The following is a 22,150-nucleotide window of genomic DNA, read 5'->3' as shown; positions in this document are numbered from 1 at the left end:
GGTTTAATTGACTGTTTCAGTGTTGCACTTCATTACTACGTGATCCAAACCAGTAAAAACCCAGGATCCGTTCAACAAGTATGTGAAGAATGCGAAAGTATGAGTGTGATGAGTGAAAACCCCCGGCCTAACCTAGACCTAACATGCGGTATCCTCAAAAATATTGATCGAAACCTGGTTTAATCGTCTGTTTCAGTGTGGTACCACATTACTATGTGATCCAAACCAGAAAAAACCCTGTATCTGTTCAACAAGTATGTGAAGAATGCGAAAGTATGAGTCTGATGAGTGAAAATCCCAGGGTTAACCTAGACCTAACATGCGTTATCCTCTAAAATATTGATCCAAACAAGGTTTAATGGACTGTTTCAGTGTGGTACCACTTTACTACGTGATCCAAAGCAGAAAAAACCCTCGATCACGTCAACATGTATGTTAAAACTGCGAAAGTATGACCCTGATGAGGGTAAATCCCAGGCCTAACCTAGACCTAACATGCGTTGTCCTCTAAAATATTGATGGAAACCAGGTTTAATTGACTGTTTCAGTGTTGTACTTCATTACTACGTGATGAAATCCAGAAAAAGCCCAGGATCTAGCCATCAAGTATGAGAAATATGCGAAAGAATGAGCCTGATGAGAGCAAATCCCAGACCTAACCTAGACCTAACATGAATTATTCTCTAAAATATTGATCAAATCCAGGTTTAATTGACTGTTTCAATGTGGTACCACATTTCTACGTGATCCAATCCAGAAATAGCCCAGGATCCAGCCATGAAGTATGAGAAATATGCGAAAGTATGAGCCTGATGGGGGCAAATCCTAGACCTAACCCAGAGCTAACATGCGTTATCCTCTAAAATATTTTTCAAGACCAGGTTTAATTGAATGTTTCAGTGTGGTACCACATTACTACGTGATCCAAACCAGTAAAAACCCAGGATCCGTTCAACAAGTATGTGGAGAATGCGAAAGTATGAGTTTGATGAGTGAAAATCCTCGGCCTAACCTAGACCTAACATGCGTTGTCCTCTAAAATATTGATGGAAACCAGGTTTAATTGACTGTTTCAGTGTTGCACTTCATTACTACGTGATCCAAACAAGAAAATAACCCAGGATCTGTTCAACGAGTATGTGAAGTGTGCGAAAGTATGAGTCTGATGAGGGCAAATCCCAGACCTATCCCAGACCTAACATGCATTATCCTCTATAATATTTATCAAGACAAGGTTTAATTGATTGTTTCAGTGTGGTCCCACATTACTACGTGATACAATCCAGAAACAGCCCAGGATCTAGCCATGAAGTATGAGAAATATGCGAAAGTATGAGCCTGATGAGGGCAAATCCTAGACCTAACCCAAACCTAACATGCGTTATACTCTAAAATATTTTTCAAGACCAGGTTTAATTGAAAGTTTCAGTGTGGTACCACATTACTACGTGATCCAAACCAGTAAAAACCCAGGATCCGTTCAACAAGTATGTGGAGAATGCGAAAGTATGAGTTTAATGAGTGAAAATCCTCGGCCTAACCTAGACCTAACATGCGTTATCCTCAAAAATATTGATCGAAACCAGGTTTAATCGACTGTTTCAGTGTGGTACCACATTACTACGTGATCCAAACCAGTAAAAACCCAGGATCCGTTCAACAAGTATGTGGAGAATGCGAAAGTATGAGTCTGATGAGTGAAAATCCTCGGCCTAACCTAGACCTAACATGCGTTGTCCTCTAAAATATTGATGGAAACCAGGTTTAATTGACTGTTTCAGTGTTGCACTTCATTACTACGTGATCCAAACCAGTAAAAACCCAGGATCCGTTCAACAAGTATGTGAAGAATGCGAAAGTATGAGTGTGATGAGTGAAAACCCCCGGCCTAACCTAGACCTAACATGCGGTATCCTCAAAAATATTGATCGAAACCTGGTTTAATCGTCTGTTTCAGTGTGGTACCACATTACTATGTGATCCAAACCAGAAAAAACCCTGTATCTGTTCAACAAGTATGTGAAGAATGCGAAAGTATGAGTCTGATGAGTGAAAATCCCAGGGTTAACCTAGACCTAACATGCGTTATCCTCTAAAATATTGATCCAAACAAGGTTTAATGGACTGTTTCAGTGTGGTACCACTTTACTACGTGATCCAAAGCAGAAAAAACCCTCGATCACGTCAACATGTATGTTAAAACTGCGAAAGTATGACCCTGATGAGGGTAAATCCCAGGCCTAACCTAGACCTAACATGCGTTGTCCTCTAAAATATTGATGGAAACCAGGTTTAATTGACTGTTTCAGTGTTGTACTTCATTACTACGTGATGAAATCCAGAAAAAGCCCAGGATCTAGCCATCAAGTATGAGAAATATGCGAAAGAATGAGCCTGATGAGAGCAAATCCCAGACCTAACCTAGACCTAACATGAATTATTCTCTAAAATATTGATCAAATCCAGGTTTAATTGACTGTTTCAATGTGGTACCACATTTCTACGTGATCCAATCCAGAAATAGCCCAGGATCCAGCCATGAAGTATGAGAAATATGCGAAAGTATGAGCCTGATGGGGGCAAATCCTAGACCTAACCCAGAGCTAACATGCGTTATCCTCTAAAATATTTTTCAAGACCAGGTTTAATTGAATGTTTCAGTGTGGTACCACATTACTACGTGATCCAAACCAGTACAAACCCAGGATCCGTTCAACAAGTATGTGGAGAATGCGAAAGTATGAGTTTGATGAGTGAAAATCCTCGGCCTAACCTAGACCTAACATGCGTTATCCACAAAAATATTGATCGAAACCAGGTTTAATCGACTGTTTCAGTGTGGTACCACATTACTACGTGATCCAAACCACTAAAAACCCAGGATCCGTTCAACAAGTATGTGGAGAATGCGAAAGTATGAGTCGGATGAGTGAAAATCCTCGGCCTAACCTAGACCTAACATGCGTTGTCCTCTAAAATATTGATGGAAACCAGGTTTAATTGACTGTTTCAGTGTTGCACTTCATTACTACGTGATCCAAACCAGTAAAAACCCAGGATCCGTTCAACAAGTATGTGAAGAATGCGAAAGTATGAGTGTGATGAGTGAAAAACCCCGGCCTAACCTAGACCTAACATGCGTTATCCTCAAAAATATTGATCGAAACCTGGTTTAATCGTCTGTTTCAGTGTGGTACCACATTACTATGTGATCCAAACAAGAAAATAACCCAGGATCTGTTCAACGAGTATGTGAAGTGTGCGATAGTATGAGTCTGATGAGGGCAAATCCCAGACCTATCCCAGACCTAACATGCATTATCCTCTATAATATTTATCAAGACAAGGTTTAATTGATTGTTTCAGTGTGCTCCCACATTACTACGTGATCCAAACCAGTAAAAACCCAGGATCCGTTCAACAAGTATGTGAAGAATGTGAAAGTATGAGTGTGATGAGTGAAAATCCCCGGCCTAACCTAGACCTAACATGCGTTATCCTCGAAAATATTGATCGAAACCTGGTTTAATCGTCTGTTTCAGTGTGGTACCACATTACTATGTGATCCAAACCAGAAAATAACCCAGGATCCGTTCAACGAGTATGTGAAGTGTGCGAAAGTATGAGTCTGATGAGTGCAAATCCCAGACCTATCCCAGACCTAACATGCATTATCCTCTATAATATTTATCAAGACCAGGTTTAATTGATTGTTTCAGTGTAGTCCCACATTACTACGTGATACAATCCAGAAACAGCCCAGGATCTAGCCATGAAGTATGAGAAATATGCGAAAGTATGAGCCTGATGAGGGCAAATCCTAGACCTAACCCAAACCTAACATGCGTTATCCTCTAAAATATTTTTCAAGACCAGGTTTAATTGAATGTTTCAGTGTGGTACCACATTACCATGTGATGCAAACCAGAAAATAACCCAGGATCTGTTCAACGAGTATGTGGAGAATGCGAAAGTATGAGTTTGATGAGTGAAAATCCTCGGCCTAACCTAGACCTAACATGCGTTGTCCTTTAAAATATTTATCAAGACCAGGTTTAATTGATTGTTTCCGTGTGGTCCCACATTACTACGTGATCCAAACCAGAAAAAACCCAGGATCCGTTGAACAAGTATGTGAAGAATGCGAAAGTACGAGTCTGATGAGTGAAAATCACAGACCTAACCTAGACCTAACATGCGTTATCCTCTAAAATATTGATCCAAACCAGGTTTAATGGACTGTTTCAGTGTGGTACCACACTACTACGTGATCCAAACCAGAAAAAACCCAGGATCTGTTCAACAAGTATGTGAAAAACGCGAAAGTATGAGCCTGATGAGGGCAAATCCCAGACCTATCCAAGACCTAACTTGCGTTGTCCTCTAAGATATTGATGGAAACCAGGTTTAATTGACTGTTTCAGCGTGGTACCACATTACTACGTGATACAATCCGGAAACAGCCCAGGATCTAGCCATGAAGTATGAGAGATATGCGAAAGAATGAGCCTGATGTGGGCAAATCCAAGACCTAACCCAAACCTAACATGCGTTATCCTCTAAAATATTGATCCAAACCAGGTTTAATGGACTGCTTCAGTGTGGTACCACTTTACTACGTGATCCAAAGCAGAAAAACCCCTCGATCAGGCCAACATGTATGTTAAAACTGCGAAAGTATGACCCTGATGGGGGCAAGTCCCAGGCCTAACCTAGACCTAACATGCGTTGTCCTCTAAAATATTGATGGAAACCAGGTTTAGTTGACTGTTTCAGTGTTGTACTTCATTCCTACGTGATGCAATCCAGAAAAAGCCCAGGATCTAGCCATCAAGTATGAGAAATATCCGAAAGAACGAGCCTGATGAGAGCAAATCCCAGACCTAACCTAGACCTAACATGAATTATTCTCTAAAATATTGATCGAAACCAGGTTCAATTGACTGTTTCAGTGTGGTACCACATTACTGCGTGATCCAATCCAGTAAAAACCCAGGATCCGTTCAACAAGTATGTGAAGAATGCGAAAGTATGAGTCTGATGAGTGAAAATCCTCGGCCTAACCTAGACCTAACATGCGTTATCCTCAAAAATATTGATCGAAACCAGGTTTAATCGACTGTTTCAGTGTGGTACCACTTTACTGCGTGATCCAAAGGAGAAAAAAACCCTCGATCAGGTCAACATGTATGTTAAAACAGCGAAAGTATGACCCTGATGTGGGCAAATCCCAGGCCTAACCTAGACCTAACATGCGCTGTCCTCTAAAATATTGAGCGAAACCAGGTTTAATTGACTGTTTCAGTGTGGACCCCACATTACTACGTGATCCAATCCAGAAATAGCCCAGGATCTAGCCATGAAGTATGAGAAATATGCGAGAGTATGAGCCTGATGAGGGCAAATCCTAGACCTAACCCAGACCTAACATACGTTGTCCTCTAAAATATTTATCAAGACCAGATTTAATTTCCCTCAGGGGCTGCCAGCCTTTCAGCTGCAGTACGGGCTTAACGAACCCGGGGTACCCGAGTCATACACACACCGTAAGCCTCCTGTTGGTCGTCACAACGACCCATTCACAATTCCCTATTGGTTTTGTGAATGGTACGTGACGGCAGGAGGAACGGGGGTCTTGGCTTAACCGCCTGGGCCACGAGCATGGCGACTCTATAAAATCGCCCTCCAATCCTAAGCTATGGTGCGCGGCGATGGGATGCATGGTTGGGGGAGAAGGCCCAATCCCAAGCGACCACCTCCGGGGAACCTGCCGAACCCCCGGAGTATATAGGCTTACCCGGGTAAGGCGGCTCTGCCCGGGCGGACCTTTTCTTCCGACCTGCTCGTGGGAATATTATGGAGTTCAATATTAAAACGGGGATGGGACGGGGTAAGTCAGAGGGGGAGGACGAAGGCGGTGTTGGGACTGGAGTGACGGCGCTCGCGCCGCCTCCAGCGCCTGGCCCGGCTTCGTGGAAGGTGGAGGAGGACGACGAGACTGCGTCAGTCTCGTCCTTCTCCTCCACCAGGAGCCTCATAGGCTCTAAGAGGAAGAGGGCGGGGCAGGCCGTCGTCGAGGTGGGCGGGGCGATGAGCCCGTCGGTGAGGCTGAGTTGCCTCAGGGACGAGGTGACCGAGGAGATATCGGAGAGGATCTCCTCGTCCCTGAGGCGGGTGGAGAAAGTCGCCGCTGCCTGCGCCTTTAAGGGGCAGAAAAGCGGTGGCGCGGAGGCCCTGAAGGCCGCGGCGGAAGAGATGAGGGAGGCGGCGCGGGAACTCAGAGGGCGGAACGCCCGTCTGCAGCTCCTGTTGGAGGGGGAGCGACAGGGGAGGAGGAGGGCAGAGGCGCTGAGGAACAGCGCGGCCCTCCCTCCCATCCTCCCTCCTCCTCCACCGCCGCGTCCCTCAGCGGAGGTAAATAAGCGGAGTGCGGCGGCAGTGGTGCGGGGCACCGCGGGCCCCTCCACCCGCACTCCGCCCGTGAAGAAGTCCCCGTTCTCCTCAGAAGACGATCTTCTGAGGAGGATTGGGGACATGATTGATGGCAAGCTGGCCGCCTTCCGGGAGGAGCTCCTCGCCGGAAGAGCGGTCAGCAGGAAGGCGGTGCCTCCCCGACCTGTTCCGGTACAGTCGGGGAAGGCAAAGAAGGGCGGAGTGAAGGCTCCGCCCAGCGTTGTGGCACCAGGGCCCCGGGTTGCGACCCCCAAGGGGGGTGGTGTACCCGTGGTCGCGGTGGACGCGTCCTCCACGGCACCCTCCCAAGGGGGGGTGGCGTGGAGTGAGGTGGTGGGGCGGAAGGCGAAGCGGGCGGCGAGGAAGGCCTCGCAACCGCAGCCTCCGCCTCCGCCGCCGGCGGCCAAGGTAAAGGCCGCGAAGGTCGGGAAGGCACGACCAGGTCGTCCCCCAAAAACGGCAGCGGTGACACTGACCGTTGCGCAGGGGGGCGACCTGACCCTCGCGGAGGCGATGCGGCTCGCCAGGGAGAATATCTCCCTGGAAGAGCTGGGCATCGCCTCAGTGAGGGCGAAGAGGGCCGTGACCGGGGGTCTCTTGTTGGAGATCCCCGGTGCAGAGAGCGGCGCGAAGGCGGATCGTCTCGCCCAGAGGCTCCGGGAGCAGCTGGGCGAGCGAGGTGTCCGGGTCGCCCGGCCCACGAAGCGCACGGAGATGCGCGTTTGTGGGCTGGACGACTCGGTCAGCGCACAGGATGTGTCCCGTGCCCTTGCGAGGGCGGGGGACTGTCCTGTGGAGGACCTGCGGATCGGAGAGATCCGCAGGTCGCCCTCCGGCCTCGGGTCGGTGTGGGCCCGGTGCCCCCTCTCCGCCGCCCGTAAGGTGGCGGAATCCGGGAGGGTGTTGGTGGGGTGGGTTTCGGCGCGAGTGGAAATCCTCGCGCCGCGCCCGCTCCAGTGTCACCGCTGCCTCGAATTGGGGCACGTGAGGCAGTGGTGCACCTCGCCGGTGGACCGCAGCGGTCAGTGTTACCGCTGCGGTGCCAAAGAGCACCGTGCGAGCCAGTGCTCGGCGGCCCCCCACTGCCCGCTGTGTGCGGACATGGGGAGGCCAGCCGATCACAGGGTGGGGAGCAAGAAGTGCTCCCCCCCCTCCCGGAAGGAGAGGAAGAGGCGGGCTGCACCGGCTCCGGTGCCGAGGGCGGTGGCATCGTCCTCCATGGAGGTGGACGGTGCTACGGGGACGGACGGCCGGGAGGAGGCTGGCGCGGCCATTAATTAATGCCGCCCCGCCTCCTTCTCCAGGCCAACCTCAACCACTGCCGCGCGGCACAGGACTTGATGTCCCAAGTCCTCGCGGAGTGGGGGGTTGGCCTGGCGGTCGCCGCCGAGCCGTACCGCGTCCCTGATCACCCTCATTGGGTGGGCGACGCGGACGGCTTGGTGGCGACGGTATGGGGAGGGGACGACGGGTCCCCACCGTTCTCCTTGTTGGAGCGCGGTCGGGGATTCGTCGCCGTGGACTGGGGGGGAGTCGCTGTGGTGGGGTGCTACATTTCGCCCCGTAGCGGTCACGCTGCGTTCGAGCTGTACTTGGCCGAGGTCGCGGCATGCGTGCAGCGCTACGCGGCCCGGCCGGTGCTGGTCCTGGGGGATTTTAATGCCAAGTCGGTGGCTTGGGGATCCCCCAGGACCTCCGTTCGCGGCGGGATCCTGGGCGATTGGGCGGCGGGGCTCGACCTCCGGGTATTGAACCGGGGGTCGGAGCACACATGCGTGCGGCGATATGGGGGGTCCATCGTGGATGTTGGATTCGCGACCCCCAACGCCGTGCGCATGGTGTCGGGTTGGCACGTGGTCGCGGGGGCAGAGACACACTCCGATCACCGGTACATCCGGATGGAGGTCTCTGCCGCCGCGGGTGCATCCCGACACGGCCGCCTGCGTGGCACCCCACCACGCCGCTGGGCGCTTCGGCGCCTGGACAAGGACGCCCTGATGGCAGCTGCCCTCGCTGCAACTTGGCCGCAGGGAGCGGCCGAGTTGCCGAGCATAGAGGAGGAGGTCGCCCGGCTCGGAGCATTGGTCGCGGGTATTTGCGACGCGGCGATGCCTCGGGTCGGGCGGGCTTCTCCTCGCCGGGCGGTGTACTGGTGGTCGGACGCGATCGCGGAGTTGCGAGTCGCGACTGTCCGCGCCCGACGCCAGTACACCCGCGCGCGCCGTCGTCAACGTACAGGCGACGGCGTGGCGCGAGCGAGGGCAGCTGATGACCTGTATGGAGCATACCGCGTGGCGCGGGTTGCTCTGCAGGTCGCCATCAAACGGGCCAAGACCCGGGCATGGAAGGAGCTCCTCCAGACCCTTGATGACGATCCATGGGGGCGCCCATATAAGGTGGTGCTGAATAAGCTCCGCCCGCGGGCGCCCCCCGTCACCGAGGGTCTTGACCCCCGACTGCTGGAGGACGTGGTCAATACACTTTTCCCAATTGGGGAGAGGGGACCGCGTCCTCCGGCGGCGGCGGCTGTCCCAGTGGAGTGGACGGCCGAGCTGGGGGTCACGCAGGAGGAGCTGGCAGCGGCCATCAGACGGCTCGGGGTTCGTAACACGGCCCCGGGTCCGGATGGGGTGCCCGGCCGGGTTTGGGTCTTGACCCAGGGCGTCCTTGGGGCCGACCTCAGGCGGTTGTTCGACCGCTGCCTGAGGGACGGGCGATTCCCCCCCAGTTGGAAGGTGGCGAGGATGGTCCTCCTCCGGAAGGAGGGTCGGCCCGCGGAGTCTCCCTCCGCATACCGGCCCATTTGTCTCCTCGACGAGGTGGGCAAGCTCTTCGAGCGTGTGATTGCTGCCCGCCTCGTCGAGCACCTGTCGCGGGGTGATCCCGGTCTGGCCGACTGCCAGTTCGGTTTCCGGGGGGGCCGATCGACTATCGACGCGATAGGTCGTGTGAGGGCCCTCTCGGAGGCGGCCGTCTCCCGGGGAGGGGTGGCATTGGCAATATCCTTGGATATTGCCAATGCCTTTAACACCCTCCCCTGGGAAGAGATAAGGAGGGGACTCGAATATCATCGAGTCCCCCCTTGTCTCAGGGCGGTCGTCGGGGATTATCTCCGCGGCAGGTGGATCGAGTATCCGGGCCGGGATGGTGATATGCGGAGGGAGGTGTACTGCGGTGTTCCGCAGGGGTCGGTCCTCGGGCCACTCCTGTGGAACATCGCGTACGACTCGGTGTTGCGGGCCGGCCTCGCCGACGGCGTCAGCACGGTGTGTTATGCGGATGACACACTGGTGCTGGCCGTCGGGGCGCACTGGGGGAGGGCCATGCGTCGCGCGGAGGAGGGGTCGCAACGCGTCGTCGACCGGATCAGGGGAATGGGGATGACGGTGGCGGTCCATAAGACCGAGGTGATTGCGTTTCATTCACCTCGGCAGGATCCGCCACCCCCTCTGATCCGGGTGGGTGGGGCTGACATCGAGGTGAAGCCCCAGATACCTGATCTGGGGCTGATCCTCGATAGCCACTGGCGTTTCGTGGAGCATTTCCGCTGCCTGGTCCCCCGGTTGGAAAGGATGGTTGCGGCTCTGGGCCGGATCCTGCCCAACCTGGGGGGCCCGGCGGGCCGAGTTCGTCGCCTCTATGTGGCAATGGTCCAGTCGGTGGCCCTATACGGGGCCCCCGTCTGGGCGGACGACCTGGCTGCCTCCCGGCGCAGCATGACTATGCTGCGTCGGGTGCAGAGGCGCATGGCGCTCAGGGTCGTCCGCGGGTATCGGACCATGTCACATGAGGCGGCGACGGTTCTAGCGGGGATGCCGCCCATGGACCTGCTCGCGCGGTCGCACGCGGTGATGTACCGGCACCGCGTCGACCGTCGCGCGGGGGTGGGGGCGGTCCCGGGCGGGCAGGAACCTGCTTGGGGCGATTTGAAGCGCCAGGCCCGGCAGTCCGTGTTGCTCGCGTGGCAGGAGCGGCTGGCTCTGCCAACCGCGGGGCACCGGACTGTCGGGGCGGTTCGGCCACTCCTGAAGGAGTGGCTGGACAGAGGCCATGGCGGCCTCACCTACCGGATGGCACAGGTATTTTCCGGCCATGGCAGCTTCGGAAGATACCTGTGCCGGATAGGGAAGGAGCCGACGGCGCGTTGCTGCCACTGCGACGCTGAGCAGGACACGGCGGATCATACCCTGGAGGTATGCCCCGCGTGGGAGGGGGAGCGCCGTGTCCTGGTCGGCGTCGTCGGGCGGGATGTCTCGCTGCCGGGCGTGGTGCGCGCCATGCTCGGCAGCGAGGAGAAGTGGAGGGCCGTGGCCTCCTTCTGCGAGAACGTAATGCTGCAGAAGGAGGCCGCGGGGAGGGAACGCGAGCTTCAGCGGCGCGCTGAAGCTCGCGCTCGTGCGGTGGCCCGAGGTCGTCGCCCGGTCGCGAGGCGTCGCGGGCGGCCGCCACGGCGTGGCGGATGACCTAGGCTGGGAGGGGGGTCCTGAGGGGACCCTCCTCCCGCCAGGCGGCGCCGGGTCGGACCGGTTGGGGGTAGGAGTGCCTCCCCCTACCGGTCCGACGCAAGGGGAGGCACCTTCGGCGGTCTGGTGCGGCCGTGAACGCCCGGCCGCCGAGGGGTGGAAACGGGGTCGCGGGCGGTTGCGAGTTGGGGCTCGCAGCCGCCACTAAACGCGGCCCCGGGACGGATAGCGGCGGGATGGAGTGGCCCCGTCCCGCCGCTATGAGGCAGTGTGTCTACTGGGGGGACCGATTGTCCCCCCGGGGGATGGGCGCGAAAGCGCGGGCACGGGGAGGATACCGGAAGAATGCTTCGAGCGATTCCCGGTATCCTCCCAAAGCGTGCCGAAGGGTCACCGTGGGGTTTTTAGTGGGTAGGTCCCGCGCCTGTCGTTGTACGGGCGCGGGGAATCCCACACACCCCTCCCACCTCTCCCCAAGGAGGTGGGAGGGAGTCTTTCGAAGATTTTCCCCACGACAAAAAAAAAAAAAAAAAAAAAAAAAAAAAAAAAAAAAAAGACCAGATTTAATTGATTGTTTCAGTGTGGTCCCACATTACTACGTGATCCAAACCAGTAAAAACCCAGGATCCGTTCAACAAGTATGTGAAGAATGTGAAAGTATGAGTGTGATGAGTGAAAATCCCCGGCCTAACCTAGACCTAACATGCATTATCCTCTATAATATTTATCAAGACCAGGTTTAATTGATTGTTTCAGTGTGGTCCCACATTACTACGTGATACAATCCTGAAACAGCCCAGGATCTAGCCATGAAGTATGAGAAATATGCGAAAGTATGAGCCTGATGAGGGCAAATCCTAGACCTAACCCAAACCTAACATGCGTTATCCTCTAAAATATTTTTCAAGACCAGGTTTAATTGAATGTTTCAGTGTGGTACCACATTACTACGTGATCCAAACCAGTAAAAACCCAGGATCCGTTCAACAAGTATGTGGAGAATGCGAAAGTATGAGTTTGATGAGTGAAAATCCTCGGCCTAACCTAGACCTAACATGCGTTATCCTCAAAAATATTGATCGAAACCAGGTTTAATCGACTGTTTCAGTGTGGTACCACATTACTACGTGATCCAAACCAGTAAAAACCCAGGATCCGTTCAACAAGTATGTGGAGAATGCGAAAGTATGAGTCTGATGAGTGAAAATCCTCGGCCTAACCTAGACCTAACATGCGTTGTCCTCTAAAATATTGATGGAAACCAGGTTTCATTGACTGTTTCAGTGTTGCACTTCATTACTACGTGATCCAAACCAGTAAAAACCCAGGATCCGTTCAACAAGTATGTGAAGAATGCGAAAGTATGAGTGTGATGAGTGAAAAACCCCGGCCCAACCTAGACCTAACATGCGTTATCCTCGAAAATATTGATCGAAACCTGGTTTAATCGTCTGTTTCAGTGTGGTACCACATTACCATGTGATGCAAACCAGAAAATAACCCAGGATCTGTTCAACGAGTATGTGAAGTGTGCGAAAGTACGAGTCTGATGAGTGAAAATCACAGACCTAACCTAGACCTAACATGCGTTATCCTCTAAAATATTGATCCAAACCAGGTTTAATGGACTGTTTCAGTGTGGTACCACACTACTACGTGATCCAAACCAGAAAAAACCCAGGATCCGTTCAACAAGTATGTGGAGAATGCGAAAGTATGAGTCTGATGAGGGCAAATCCCAGACCTATCCCAGACCTAACATGCATTATCCTCTATAATATTTATCAAGACCAGGTTTAATTGTTTGTTTCAGTGTGGTCCCACATTACTACGTGATACAATCCAGAAACAGCCCATGATCTAGCCATGAAGTATGAGAAATATGCGAAAGTATGAGCCTGATGAGGGCAAATCCTAGACCAAACCCAAACCTAACATGCGTTATCCTCTAAAATATTGATCCAAACCAGGTTTAATGGACTGCTTCAGTGTGGTACCACTTTACTACGTGATCCAAAGCAGAAAAACCCCTCGATCATGCCAACATGTATGTTACAACTGCGAAAGTATGACCCTGATGAGGGCAAATCCCAGGCCTAACCTAGACCTAACATGCGTTGTCCTCTAAAATATTGATGGAAACCAGGTTTAGTTGACTGTTTCAGTGTTGTACTTCATTACTACGTGATGCAATCCAGAAAAAGCCCAGGATCTAGCCATCAAGTATGAGAAATATCCGAAAGAACGAGCCTGATGAGAGCAAATCCCAGACCTAACCTAGACCTAACATGAATTATTCTCTAAAATATTGATCGAAACCAGGTTCAATTGACTGTTTCAGTGTGGTACCACATTACTGCGTGATCCAATCCAGTAAAAACCCAGGATCCGTTCAACAAGTATGTGAAGAATGCGAAAGTATGAGTCTGATGAGTGAAAATCCTCGGCCTAACCTAGACCTAACATGCGTTATCCTCAAAAATATTGATCGAAACCAGGTTTAATCGACTGTTTCAGTGTGGTACCACATTACTATGTGATCCAAACAAGAAAATAACCCAGGATCTGTTCAACGAGTATGTGAAGTGTGCGAAAGTATGAGTCTGATGAGGGCAAATCCCAGACCTATCCCAGACCTAACATTCATTATCCTCTATAATATTTATCAAGACAAGGTTTAATTGATTGTTTCAGTGTGCTCGCACATTACTACGTGATCCAAACCAGTAAAAACCCAGGATCCGTTCAACAAGTATGTGAGGAATGCGAAAGTATGTGTCTGATGAGTGAAAATCCCAGGCCTAACCTAGACCTAACATGCGCTATCCTCTAAAATATTGATCGAAACCTGGTTTAATCGACTGTTTCAGTGTGGTACCTCATTACTGCGTGACCCAAACCTGAGAAAACCCAGGATCTGTTCAACAAGTATGTGAAAAACGCGAAAGTATGAGCCTGATGAGGGCAAATCCCAGACCTATCCCAGACCTAACTTGCGTTATCCTCAAAAATATTGATCGAAACCAGGTTTAATCGACTGTTTCAGTGTGGTACCACACTACTACGTGACCCAAACCGGAAAAAACCCAGGATCTGTTCAACAAGTATGTGAAAAACGCGAAAGTATGAGTCTGATGAGTGAAAATCCCAGGCCTAACCTAGACCTAACATGCGTTATCCTCTAAAATATTTATCAAGACCAGGTTTAAATGATTGTTTCAGTGTGGTCCCACATTACTACGTGATCCAAACCAGAAAAAACCCTGTATCTGTTCAACAAGTATGTGAAGAATGCGAAAGTATGAGTCTGATGAGTGAAAATCCCAGGGCTAACCTAGACCTAACAAGCGTTATCCTCTAACATATTGATCCAAACCAGGTTTAATGGACTGTTTCAGTGTGGTACCACTTTACTGCGTGATCCAAAGCAGAAAAAACCCTCGATCAGGTCAACGTGTATGTTAAAACTGCGAAAGTTTGACCCTGATGTAGGCAAATCCCAGGCCTAACCTAGACCTAACATGCGTTGTCCTCAAAAATATTGATCGAAACCTGGTTTAATCGTCTGTATCAGTGTGGTACCACATTACTATGTGATCCAAACAAGAAAATAACCCAGGATCTGTTCAACGAGTATGTGAAGTGTGCGAAAGTATGAGTCTGATGAGGGCAAATCCCAGACCTATCCCAGACCTAACATTCATTATCCTCTATAATATTTATCAAGACAAGGTTTAATTGATTGTTTCAGTGTGCTCCCACATTACTACGTGATCCAAACCAGTAAAAACCCAGGATCCGTTCAACAAGTATGTGAAGAATGCGAAAGTATGAGTCTGATGAGTGAAAATCCCCGGCTTAACCTAGACCTAACATGCGTTATCGTCAAAAATATTGATCGAAACCAGGTTTAATCGACTGTTTCTGTGTGGTACCACTTTACTGCGTGATCCAAAGCAGAAAAAACCCTCGATCAGGTCAACATGTATGTTAAAACAGCGAAAGTATGACCCTGATGTGGGCAAATCCCAGGCCTAACCTAGACCTAACATGCGCTGTCCTCTAAAATATTGATGGAAACCAGGTTTATTGACAGTTTCAGTGTTGCACTTCATTACTACGTGATCCAAACCAGTAAAAACCCAGGATCCGTTCAACCAGTATGTGAAGAATGTGAAAGTATGAGTGTGATGAGTGAAAATCCCCGGCCTAACCTAGACCTAACATGCGTTATCCTCGAAAATATTGATCGAAACCTGGTTTAATCGTCTGTTTCAGTGTGGTACCACATTACTATGTGATCCAAACCAGAAAAAACGCAGGATCTGTTCAACAAGTATGCGAAAAACGCGAAAGTATGAGTCTGATGAGGGCTAATCCCAGGCCTAACCTAGACCTAACATGCGTTATCATCTAAAATATTGATCGAAACCAGATTTCATGGACTGTTTCAGTGTGATACCACATTACTACATGATTCAAACCAGAAAAAACGCAGGATCTGTCCTACAAGTATGTGAAGAATGCGAAAGTATGAGCCAGATGCGGGCAAGTCCAAGAACTAAACCAGACCTAACATGCGTTATCATCTAAAATATTGATCGAAACCAGATTTCATGGACTGTTTCAGTGTGATACCACATTACTACATGATTCAAACCAGAAAAAACGCAGGATCTGTCCTACAAGTATGTGAAGAATGCGAAAGTATGAGCCAGATGCGGGCAAGTCCAAGAACTAAACCAGACCTAACATGCGTTATCATCTAAAATATTGATCGAAACCAGGTTTAATCGACCGTTTCAGTGTGGTACCACATTACTGTGTGACCCAATCCAGAAAAAGGGAAAAGGATCTGGCTAACAAGTATGCGAAAAATGCGAAAGTATGAGTCTGATGAGGGCTAATCCCAGGCCTAACCTAGACATAACATGCGTTATCCTCTAAAATATTGATCGAAACCAGGTTTCATGGACTGTTTCAGTGTGATACCACATTACTACGTGATTCAAACCAGAAAAAACGCAGGATCTGTTCAACAAGTATGTGAAGAATGCGAAGGTATGAGACTGATGAGAGCAAATTCCAGACCTAACCTAGACCTAGCATGAGTTATCCTCTAAAATATTGATCGAGACCAGGTTTAGTCGACTGTTTCAGTGTGATACCATGTTACTACATGATCCAAACCAGAAAAAGCCAAGGATCAGGCCAAAAAGTATGAGAAATATGCGAAAGTGTGAGCCTCATGAGGGCAAATCCTAGACCTAACCCAGACCTAACATGCGATATCCTTTAAAATATTGACCGAGACTAGGTTTGATTGACTGTTTCAGTGTGGTGCCACATTACCACGTGATCCAAGCTAGAAAAATCCCTGGATCTGTTCAACAAGTATGCGAAAAATGCGAAAGAATGAGCCAGATGAGGGCAAATCCTAGACCTAACCCAGACCAAACATGCGTTATGCTCTAAAATATTGATCGAGACCAGGTAAAATTGACTGTTTCAGTGTGATACTACATTACTGTGTGATCCAATCCAGAAAAAGCAAAGGATCTGGCTAACAAGTATGAGAAATATGGGAAAGTATGAGCCTGATGAGGGCAAATCCCACACCTAACCGGGCCCTAACCGGCGTTATCCTCTAAAATGTTGATCGTGTCCAGGTTTAATCGACTGCATCAGTGTGGTACCACGTTACTACCTGATCCAAACCGGAAAAAGCCCAGGATCAGGCCAACAAGTATGAGAAACATGGGAAAGTATGAGCCTAGTGAGGGCAAATCCCAGACCTAACCCGGACCTAACATGCGATATCGTTTAAAATATTGACCGAGACCAGGTTTGATGGACTGTTTCAGTGTGGTACCACATTACCACGTGATCCAAAAATGAAAAAGCCCAGGATCAGGCCAACAAGTATGAGAAATATGCGAAAGTGTGAGCCTCATGAGGGCAAATCCTAGACCTAACCCAGACCTAACATGCGATATCCTTTAAAATATTGACTGAGACTAGGTTTGATTGACTGTTTCAGTGTGGTACCACATTACCACGTGATCAAAACCAGAAAAATCCCAGGATCTGTTCAACAAGTATGCGAAAAATGCGAAAGTATGTCTGATAAGGGCTAATCCCAGGCCTAACCTAGACCTAACATGCGGTATCCTCAAAAATATTGATCGAAACCTGGTTTAATCGTCTGTTTCAGTGTGGTACCACATTACTATGTGATCCAAACCAGAAAAAACCCTGTATCTGTTCAACAAGTATGTGAAGAATGCGAAAGTATGAGTCTGATGAGTGAAAATCCCAGGGTTAACCTAGACCTAACATGCGTTATCCTCTAAAATATTGATCCAAACAAGGTTTAATGGACTGTTTCAGTGTGGTACCACTTTACTACGTGATCCAAAGCAGAAAAAACCCTCGATCACGTCAACATGTATGTTAAAACTGCGAAAGTATGACCCTGATGAGGGTAAATCCCAGGCCTAACCTAGACCTAACATGCGTTGTCCTCTAAAATATTGATGGAAACCAGGTTTAATTGACTGTTTCAGTGTTGTACTTCATTACTACGTGATGAAATCCAGAAAAAGCCCAGGATCTAGCCATCAAGTATGAGAAATATGCGAAAGAATGAGCCTGATGAGAGCAAATCCCAGACCTAACCTAGACCTAACATGAATTATTCTCTAAAATATTGATCAAATCCAGGTTTAATTGACTGTTTCAATGTGGTACCACATTTCTACGTGATCCAATCCAGAAATAGCCCAGGATCCAGCCATGAAGTATGAGAAATATGCGAAAGTATGAGCCTGATGGGGGCAAATCCTAGACCTAACCCAGAGCTAACATGCGTTATCCTCTAAAATATTTTTCAAGACCAGGTTTAATTGAATGTTTCAGTGTGGTACCACATTACTACGTGATCCAAACCAGTACAAACCCAGGATCCGTTCAACAAGTATGTGGAGAATGCGAAAGTATGAGTTTGATGAGTGAAAATCCTCGGCCTAACCTAGACCTAACATGCGTTATCCACAAAAATATTGATCGAAACCAGGTTTAATCGACTGTTTCAGTGTGGTACCACATTACTACGTGATCCAAACCACTAAAAACCCAGGATCCGTTCAACAAGTATGTGGAGAATGCGAAAGTATGAGTCGGATGAGTGAAAATCCTCGGCCTAACCTAGACCTAACATGCGTTGTCCTCTAAAATATTGATGGAAACCAGGTTTAATTGACTGTTTCAGTGTTGCACTTCATTACTACGTGATCCAAACCAGTAAAAACCCAGGATCCGTTCAACAAGTATGTGAAGAATGCGAAAGTATGAGTGTGATGAGTGAAAAACCCCGGCCTAACCTAGACCTAACATGCGTTATCCTCAAAAATATTGATCGAAACCTGGTTTAATCGTCTGTTTCAGTGTGGTACCACATTACTATGTGATCCAAACAAGAAAATAACCCAGGATCTGTTCAACGAGTATGTGAAGTGTGCGATAGTATGAGTCTGATGAGGGCAAATCCCAGACCTATCCCAGACCTAACATGCATTATCCTCTATAATATTTATCAAGACAAGGTTTAATTGATTGTTTCAGTGTGCTCCCACATTACTACGTGATCCAAACCAGTAAAAACCCAGGATCCGTTCAACAAGTATGTGAAGAATGTGAAAGTATGAGTGTGATGAGTGAAAATCCCCGGCCTAACCTAGACCTAACATGCGTTATCCTCGAAAATATTGATCGAAACCTGGTTTAATCGTCTGTTTCAGTGTGGTACCACATTACTATGTGATCCAAACCAGAAAATAACCCAGGATCCGTTCAACGAGTATGTGAAGTGTGCGAAAGTATGAGTCTGATGAGTGCAAATCCCAGACCTATCCCAGACCTAACATGCATTATCCTCTATAATATTTATCAAGACCAGGTTTAATTGATTGTTTCAGTGTAGTCCCACATTACTACGTGATACAATCCAGAAACAGCCCAGGATCTAGCCATGAAGTATGAGAAATATGCGAAAGTATGAGCCTGATGAGGGCAAATCCTAGACCTAACCCAAACCTAACATGCGTTATCCTCTAAAATATTTTTCAAGACCAGGTTTAATTGAATGTTTCAGTGTGGTACCACATTACCATGTGATGCAAACCAGAAAATAACCCAGGATCTGTTCAACGAGTATGTGGAGAATGCGAAAGTATGAGTTTGATGAGTGAAAATCCTCGGCCTAACCTAGACCTAACATGCGTTGTCCTTTAAAATATTTATCAAGACCAGGTTTAATTGATTGTTTCCGTGTGGTCCCACATTACTACGTGATCCAAACCAGAAAAAACCCAGGATCCGTTGAACAAGTATGTGAAGAATGCGAAAGTACGAGTCTGATGAGTGAAAATCACAGACCTAACCTAGACCTAACATGCGTTATCCTCTAAAATATTGATCCAAACCAGGTTTAATGGACTGTTTCAGTGTGGTACCACACTACTACGTGATCCAAACCAGAAAAAACCCAGGATCTGTTCAACAAGTATGTGAAAAACGCGAAAGTATGAGCCTGATGAGGGCAAATCCCAGACCTATCCAAGACCTAACTTGCGTTGTCCTCTAAGATATTGATGGAAACCAGGTTTAATTGACTGTTTCAGCGTGGTACCACATTACTACGTGATACAATCCGGAAACAGCCCAGGATCTAGCCATGAAGTATGAGAGATATGCGAAAGAATGAGCCTGATGTGGGCAAATCCAAGACCTAACCCAAACCTAACATGCGTTATCCTCTAAAATATTGATCCAAACCAGGTTTAATGGACTGCTTCAGTGTGGTACCACTTTACTACGTGATCCAAAGCAGAAAAACCCCTCGATCAGGCCAACATGTATGTTAAAACTGCGAAAGTATGACCCTGATGGGGGCAAGTCCCAGGCCTAACCTAGACCTAACATGCGTTGTCCTCTAAAATATTGATGGAAACCAGGTTTAGTTGACTGTTTCAGTGTTGTACTTCATTCCTACGTGATGCAATCCAGAAAAAGCCCAGGATCTAGCCATCAAGTATGAGAAATATCCGAAAGAACGAGCCTGATGAGAGCAAATCCCAGACCTAACCTAGACCTAACATGAATTATTCTCTAAAATATTGATCGAAACCAGGTTCAATTGACTGTTTCAGTGTGGTACCACATTACTGCGTGATCCAATCCAGTAAAAACCCAGGATCCGTTCAACAAGTATGTGAAGAATGCGAAAGTATGAGTCTGATGAGTGAAAATCCTCGGCCTAACCTAGACCTAACATGCGTTATCCTCAAAAATATTGATCGAAACCAGGTTTAATCGACTGTTTCAGTGTGGTACCACTTTACTGCGTGATCCAAAGGAGAAAAAAACCCTCGATCAGGTCAACATGTATGTTAAAACAGCGAAAGTATGACCCTGATGTGGGCAAATCCCAGGCCTAACCTAGACCTAACATGCGCTGTCCTCTAAAATATTGAGCGAAACCAGGTTTAATTGACTGTTTCAGTGTGGACCCCACATTACTACGTGATCCAATCCAGAAATAGCCCAGGATCTAGCCATGAAGTATGAGAAATATGCGAGAGTATGAGCCTGATGAGGGCAAATCCTAGACCTAACCCAGACCTAACATACGTTGTCCTCTAAAATATTTATCAAGACCAGATTTAATTTCCCTCAGGGGCTGCCAGCCTTTCAGCTGCAGTACGGGCTTAACGAACCCGGGGTACCCGAGTCATACACACACCGTAAGCCTCCTGTTGGTCGTCACAACGACCCATTCACAATTCCCTATTGGTTTTGTGAATGGTACGTGACGGCAGGAGGAACGGGGGTCTTGGCTTAACCGCCTGGGCCACGAGCATGGCGACTCTATAAAATCGCCCTCCAATCCTAAGCTATGGTGCGCGGCGATGGGATGCATGGTTGGGGGAGAAGGCCCAATCCCAAGCGACCACCTCCGGGGAACCTGCCGAACCCCCGGAGTATATAGGCTTACCCGGGTAAGGCGGCTCTGCCCGGGCGGACCTTTTCTTCCGACCTGCTCGTGGGAATATTATGGAGTTCAATATTAAAACGGGGATGGGACGGGGTAAGTCAGAGGGGGAGGACGAAGGCGGTGTTGGGACTGGAGTGACGGCGCTCGCGCCGCCTCCAGCGCCTGGCCCGGCTTCGTGGAAGGTGGAGGAGGACGACGAGACTGCGTCAGTCTCGTCCTTCTCCTCCACCAGGAGCCTCATAGGCTCTAAGAGGAAGAGGGCGGGGCAGGCCGTCGTCGAGGTGGGCGGGGCGATGAGCCCGTCGGTGAGGCTGAGTTGCCTCAGGGACGAGGTGACCGAGGAGATATCGGAGAGGATCTCCTCGTCCCTGAGGCGGGTGGAGAAAGTCGCCGCTGCCTGCGCCTTTAAGGGGCAGAAAAGCGGTGGCGCGGAGGCCCTGAAGGCCGCGGCGGAAGAGATGAGGGAGGCGGCGCGGGAACTCAGAGGGCGGAACGCCCGTCTGCAGCTCCTGTTGGAGGGGGAGCGACAGGGGAGGAGGAGGGCAGAGGCGCTGAGGAACAGCGCGGCCCTCCCTCCCATCCTCCCTCCTCCTCCACCGCCGCGTCCCTCAGCGGAGGTAAATAAGCGGAGTGCGGCGGCAGTGGTGCGGGGCACCGCGGGCCCCTCCACCCGCACTCCGCCCGTGAAGAAGTCCCCGTTCTCCTCAGAAGACGATCTTCTGAGGAGGATTGGGGACATGATTGATGGCAAGCTGGCCGCCTTCCGGGAGGAGCTCCTCGCCGGAAGAGCGGTCAGCAGGAAGGCGGTGCCTCCCCGACCTGTTCCGGTACAGTCGGGGAAGGCAAAGAAGGGCGGAGTGAAGGCTCCGCCCAGCGTTGTGGCACCAGGGCCCCGGGTTGCGACCCCCAAGGGGGGTGGTGTACCCGTGGTCGCGGTGGACGCGTCCTCCACGGCACCCTCCCAAGGGGGGGTGGCGTGGAGTGAGGTGGTGGGGCGGAAGGCGAAGCGGGCGGCGAGGAAGGCCTCGCAACCGCAGCCTCCGCCTCCGCCGCCGGCGGCCAAGGTAAAGGCCGCGAAGGTCGGGAAGGCACGACCAGGTCGTCCCCCAAAAACGGCAGCGGTGACACTGACCGTTGCGCAGGGGGGCGACCTGACCCTCGCGGAGGCGATGCGGCTCGC

Source organism: Colletes latitarsis, unplaced genomic scaffold, assembly GCF_051014445.1.
Source record: "Colletes latitarsis isolate SP2378_abdomen unplaced genomic scaffold, iyColLati1 scaffold0013, whole genome shotgun sequence".
Taxonomy (NCBI): domain Eukaryota; kingdom Metazoa; phylum Arthropoda; class Insecta; order Hymenoptera; family Colletidae; genus Colletes; species Colletes latitarsis.
This window is presented reverse-complemented; position numbering follows the sequence as displayed.